Source organism: Orycteropus afer, unplaced genomic scaffold (genome assembly GCF_000298275.1).
Source record: "Orycteropus afer afer isolate SDZICR_OR568_19922 unplaced genomic scaffold, OryAfe1.0 scaffold00372, whole genome shotgun sequence".
In the NCBI taxonomy this organism is placed as follows: Eukaryota; Metazoa; Chordata; class Mammalia; order Tubulidentata; family Orycteropodidae; genus Orycteropus; species Orycteropus afer.
The window spans coordinates 2,314,009-2,321,094 of record NW_006921959.1 but is presented as its reverse complement, the minus strand read 5'-3'; positions in this window follow the sequence as shown (position 1 = coordinate 2,321,094).

The following is a 7,086-nucleotide window of genomic DNA, read 5'->3' as shown; positions in this document are numbered from 1 at the left end:
CCCCTGGTTTAATATATTTTTAAAAATAAGTCTACTTTTAGGTTTCTGAAGAGAAGATAGTTAAATGTGTGCTTTAAATCCACAATCTTAAACATTTTTTAGTGTCGGTAATTTCGCTTCATTTCTGAGAGATTTTAAATATGGTTTTTTTTTTTTTTTTTCCTTTTTTTTTTTTTTTGTTCTCCGAGATAATGATATAATCTATTAAAAATTAAATGAAAAACTGCACAATGTAGGTGTGCTGTCAAGAAAAGTTGGTAGTCAGATCACCAAGAAATCTTATGCATCTTTTTATAGGTGGGAAATTCACTTGGTGAATTTGTAGGTTCACAATAATTATTATTACAATGCATATGCATCTACCTCTTATCCATTAATTTATGTAAAGAATAACTTTTAGTGTTTATCATGCATCAGAGTATAGACTCAAATTATATATCAGAAAATGAAATATAAAATCAGAATGCCTGTTTGCTAATTAAAAAAAAAAAAAGATATACATATTTATAGGGACATGAACTGCACAGCATTTTCCTTTAAGCAGGTCAACATTGGAAGCCACATTATACATAAAAATTTGCTGAAGCAGGTTAGGGAGATCTCATGATTCAGATATTTATTGACATCTGAGCAGGAGAGGACAAGATTTGCCAGACAGCCTGGTGTAACAAGGACCACATCTCCTTTGGACAGGCTTCAATGACCCTGCCAAAATATGCCTTTCTAACACTTACTTTTTATGTACTCTCACTGTTAACTAAGCATCCTTCTGAATGATATATTTTTCATCTCAGACTGAACACTAAACAGTGTCTGTATTTTAATATGACTTTTATTTATTTACCTTGTGATGTGTTATATGTTGCTTTACTACTTAAAACGATCTGAGATCCCAATTTTATACTATGCCTCTTAAGCCCTCTACATTTACCAGTATTTGCATGAATTATGGAGTCCCTGTGTCGTGCAAATAGTTAACAGGACTCAACTGCTACACAAAAGGTTTGCAGTTAGAGTCTGAGCTTAGGAGCCTCAAAAAAAAAAAAAAAAAAGCCTGGTGCTATACTGAAAAATCAGCCTGTGATTGTTAAGGTTGTGTGTCAGCTTGGCTGGGCCCTAATTGTCAATGGTTTGGCAGCTATCACGCAGTCATCCCGTATGATGAGAGCTGGTATGATGTAGTCACCTCCAAGATGAAATCTGCTGTGAGCAGCCAATCAATTGAAAGGGAGTTTCCTTGGAGATGTGGCCTATATCTAATGTATATGGGAATTCTAGAAAAGCTCTCTGGCTTTTCACTCAATCTGGATCCTGCATCTGCTCTTTATCACCTGACCCTTGTTCTTTGGACTTGAGCCAGTAGCCTTCCATCTTACCTGCCTATCTTGGGTTCATCATTCCTGTTGCGTAAGTCAGAAGATACCTCCACCTTGATGCCTGTCTCATATACCTTGAACTTGCCAACATCTACAGCTGTGTGAGCCATATATCACCACCCCTCCCTTTCTCTCTTTCTTTCTCTCTCTCTCTTGCCTTCCCTTCCTCTCTCTCCCTCTCTCTCTTTAGCTCTCTCTCTCCCACCATGTATAAGCTTCACAGGTTTTGCTACTCTGAAGAACCCACCCTAAGAAACAGCCATTGCAAACCTTATGGAGCACAGTTTTACTGATACATTTAATAATTGCCATGAGTTGGAATTGACTCAGTGGTTTCTGGAGTGGACTGTTACGTGAGTTGCTAAATGGTTTTAGCTTAAAAAGTATAATCTGATTTTATTTATGAATAAAACAATTTAAATTTTATTGTGCAAATAAAAATAAGCATGAACATTGTTTAAACACGTTTTACGTAATTCATCATAACCAAAACCAAACACATTGCTGTCAAGTTGGGTCCGAAGTCTGGAGACCCCTCCTTGGGTTTCCAAGGCAGTATCACTGTGGAAGTAGATTGCCCAACCTTCCTTCTGAGGAATGGCTGGTGGGTTTGAACTGCCAGCCTTCTGGTTAGCAATCAAATGCCTTAGACACTATGCCACCAGAGCTCCTAGCCGTGATATAAACACACATATGTACAAACACATAGATGTAAATACATGATTTAAATTATTCTTCATTTTTTATAATTGAATGAGTGACATAGATGAACTTAGAGTAAAACGTTATGATTTATTACTAGCACACCTTTAATATCAAATTAGTAAAATTTTTATAAATATTGCAGATTTTATTAAAGCTATAATCTGAAGAAAGGGGAAAAGAAGTGTCATCAAAGGAAATCTTCACATCAATTAGCTTTTTGCTTTAAAACAGGCAAAAAAAATACTTGATGATTCATGGAGTAGAAATAGAAGGATGAAAGTCAAAATTTGGCCTTGAAGCAATATATTTTTTAAAATACTACTTAGTTAAGTTTTCAGACAAAAAAAATGAAGTTTGATGATAACTCCTTACAAGTTTTTTTTTTTTTAAATAATTTATCTTATTACAGCAGACCATACACCAATTTGACAATTTCTGCATGTACAATTCAGAGATATTGATTATATTCTTGGAGTTGTGCAAACATCCTCAGTCATTTTCTGAGTTTTTCCTCCTCCATTAATGTAAACTCACTGCTCCTAAGTTACCTATCTCATCTTTCAAGCGGCTGTTGTCAATTTGATCCCCTGTAAATAGATCATAAAAGAGCACAATGTTCAAGGCAGAGGTAAGCTAAATTACTGTTAGGTTTCAAGAAGCCTTCAGGAGATAGTTTTGATTTAATGTATGAAGATTATTTCAAAGAAACGGTTTCAGGGGTTGATCCAGTCTTCATGGCTCCAGAAAATCTGGATTCCATGAAAATTTGAAATCTTTACAAGTTTTTAATTTAATTGTTTTCAACATATGGAAACAAAGCAAATATTAAAAGATAATCTGCATAATTTTGTAATATTATTAGTTTTATTATTGAAATCTCAATATTTTTAGCCAAAACAAGGCCAGGAGCTGCTTGTGGAACAGAAAAGCAACTGCTCGTATGCAAGTTCAACTTAAAGTTGAAGACAAAGCAAGTCCCTGAGAGCCAAAATATGACTTGGAATATATCCCTCCTGAATTTAAAGACCATCTAAAGAATAGATTTGATGCATTGAACACCAATGACCAAAAACCAGAAGAATTGTGGGATGACATCAAGAATGTCACCATGAAGAAAGCAAGAGGTCATTTAAAAGACAAAGGAAGAAAAGATCAAATGGATGTCAGAAGAGACTCTGAAACTTGCCCTTAAGCGGAGACTAGCTAAAAAGCAAATGGAAGAAATGACAAGATAAAAGAGCTGAGCAGAAGATTTCAAAGAGCAGCTCGAGTGGACAAAGCCATTACTATAATGAAATGTACAAAGACCTGGAGTTAGAAAACCAAAATGGAAAAACACACTCAACATTTGTCAAGCTGAAAAAACTGAGGAAAAAATTTAAGCCTTGAGTTGCAATATTGAAGGATTCTATCGGCAAAATATTGAATGATGCAGGAAACATCAAAAGAAGATGGAAGGAGTCCACAGAGTCACTGTACCAAAAAGAGTTGGCTGATGTTCATCCATTTCAGGAGCTGGCATATGATCAAGAACCAATGGTATCAAAGAAAGAAGTTGAAGCTGCACTAATGGAATTGGGAAAGAAGAAGGCTCCAGGAATTGATGGAATACCCATTGAGATATTTCAACAAATGGATGCCCCACTTGGGGCACTCACTCAGCTACACCAAGAGATTTGGAAGACAGCTACCTGACCAACTGATTGGAAAAGATCGATATTCATACCCATTCCAAAGAAAGGTGATGCCACAGAATGTGGAAATTATTGAACAATGTTATTAATATTGCATGCAAGTAAAATCTCGGTGAAGATAATTCAAAAATGTTTGTAGCAGTGTATTGACAAAGAACTTCCAGAAATGCAAGCTGGTTTCAGGAGAGGACGTGGAATGAGGGATGTCATTGCTGATGTCAGATTAGTCTTGGTCCAAGGCAAAGAATACCAGAAAGATGTTTACTTGTGTTTTATTGACTATACAAAAGCATTTGATTGTGTAGATCAGAACAAATTATGGGTAACATTGAGAAGAATGAGAATTCCAGAACATTTGATTGTACTCATGAGGAACCTGTACATAGACCAGGAGGCTATGGTTCAAACAGAACAAAGGGACACTGCGTGGTTTAAAATCAAGAAGGTAGTATGTCAGGGTTGTATCCTTTCACCATACTAGTTCAATCTGTATGCTGAGCAGATAATCCGATAAGCTGGACTATATGAAGAAAAACGTGACATCAGGATCGGAGGAAGAATCATTAACAACCTGCAATATGCTGAGAACACAACTTTGCTTGCTAAAAGTGAGGATGACTTGAGGCACTTACTAATGAAGATTGAAGAATACAGTCTGCAGTATGGCTTATATCTCTGTATAAATAAAACAAAAATCCTCATAACTAGACCTATAAGTAGAATCACAATAAATGGAGAAAAGATTGACGTTGTCAGAGACTTCACATTGCTTGGGTCTACAATCGACACCAGCGGAAGCAGCAGTCAGGACATCAGACTGATGTATAGCACTGGGCAAATCAGCTGCAAAGGAACTCTTTCAAGTGCTGAAGAGCAAAGACACCTCCTTGAGGACTAAGGTGCACCTGACACAAAACATGGTATTTTCAGTTGCCTCATATGCACGTCAGAGGTGGACAATGAATAAGGAAGACCAAAGAAGAGTTCATGCTGTTGAGTTGTGTTGCTGGTGAAGAATGCTGAAAGTACCATGAACTGCCAAAAGAACTAAAAAATCTGTCCTGGAGGAGGTGCAGCTGGAATGCTTCTTGGAAGCGAGAACAGCCAGACTTGTCTCACCTACTTTGGTCATGTTACCAGAAGGGACCAATCCCTAGAGAAAGGTGTCATGCATAGTTAGGTGGAGGGTCGATGAAAGAGGGGAAGAACCCCCAATGAGATGGATTGACACAGTGGCTGTGGTGATGAAATCAAGTATAGCAAGGATCGTGAAACTGGCGTGGGACCAGACAGTGTTTTTTTCTGCTGTGCATAGGGTCACTATGAGTCGGAAACAACTCGATGACACCTAACAATAACATTAGTTTTATTGTTGTTATTGCTGTTGTTATGTGCCGTCGAGTCTGATCCAACTTGTAGCGACCCCTCCTTGGGTTTCCGAGGCAATATCACTATGGAAGTAGATTGCCTTATCTTCCTTCCCTGGAGTGGCTGATGGGTTTGAACCTCCAGCCTTCTGGTTAGCAGTCAAGTGCCTTAGGCACTATGCTACCAGAGCTCCCATTAGTTTTATTAGCCAGTTTTATTTTAATTTCAATATGAAATTCATGTACAGGTTATCAAGAGTCTCTCTCTAAAAGCAGCTTGAGCATGGTTTCTCATCTTTGGCAAGTATGGTCTCATCAAGGCCACATTAGCATAGAGTTAGTCCACTTTAGTTTAGAAATCAAGAGCAACAGAAGTCAAGAGATCTCTGCTGGTACTTAAGTTGTGTTTCACTAAGGCAAAAGTCTAGACATGGAAAGGGTGGTATTAAACACTCTTTAATACAATTAGAAGACGTCCTGGTGGTATAATGTTTAAACACTCGGCTGTTAACCAAAGATTGACACTTCAAACCCACCAGCCCCTCCGTGGGAGGAAGATGGGGCAGTTGGCTTCTGTAAAGGTTTACAGCCTTGGAAACCCTATGGGGGCATTTCTTCTCTGTCCTAGAAGATCACTATAAGTCATAATCAATTTGAAAGCAATAGGTTTGATTTTGATGATAAGCAGAGGATCTTTTTGTGAGTAGAGAGCAAACTTTAAGGAATAATATTAAAACTATGTTGTATGAATTTTTGAATGATAGAGAATTCTAGAGAGTTTTAAATTCATGCTATAAATTATACTTGAAACAAATGCAGAATTTTCTAAAGACCTAAGAAACTTTTCAGTATTACAGAAAGACAAAACTGACAGAAAATGAGAAGTGAAAGATAAAAGTGAAAGTGTACTAAAGAAGCATATTCAAATTAAGGGATAGTGCCTATCTAATTGCAAGGGAAAATAGCTAGGATTCTTAGGGGAGTGTTAGAATATATATATATATATAATGGTATCATTTGGAAATCAATGGTATAGTGTGGAAATCAATGCTCAAAATTTTGTAGAGAAACATCTCTAAATGAGAACAAGATACATAGTAACACAAGCTTTGATAATACAAGTTAATTTTAGTGTTCCTGTTGTTTCCTGAGGGTGAATAATCACAGAGAAGCAAAAGAATAAATTGTCTTTTTTATTAAATACTGAAAAAGTTGTGAACTTTTGCATTCATGAATGCTTTGCAAGAGAAATTAATTTTATTTGGAAAAATCCATTGTATACAGGTATTCGTTGATCAACATCCACAATACGTTCTATGAAATAGGACCTTATGAGATTTGGACATTGTGTGAACATCATATTTTACACAGGCAGTCCTGTACAATTTGTGGCTAAGTCTTTGTAAAGCCTATTATATTAAAACTTATGGGAGCCCTCCAGACAAAGCCTAAGAGCTGTATCCACTGGATACAAGTGGCCAGGCTTGCCAGGGGTGCAGCTGTTATGAGCAGGGCTGTGCCAGCAGCCTGATCAGGACTTTGTGAACATCTGGGAGTAGGGCAAGGGAGCACATGGAAGGTGAGGAGAGGTGGCTTGGGGACCAAGTGAGGAGCAGCTTTCAGGTGCTGGGAGTACACCTGGATTCGGCCACCCTGCCCACAATCACCTGTTGGTGTGGTGGCCCCCTTATCACTTGCAGCCACAGTCACTGGAACTGGGATCTCCCCTCTCCAAGTGCTCTGGGCCTAGCTGTCTCTGTCATTGCACTCAGCAAGAGCAGAGGCGCTGTAGCCAGGAGTGAAAGGCTGCAGGGCTGCTAAACTGGTGGATTAAGCCAGGAAATAGGAAGAAGGCTGTGGAAGAGGTGCTGTGGGAACTGGGTTTCACCTTGGAGTCCCTTTGTCATTCACTCTGGGGATTGGGTTCTTTAAAACTATTCTAGG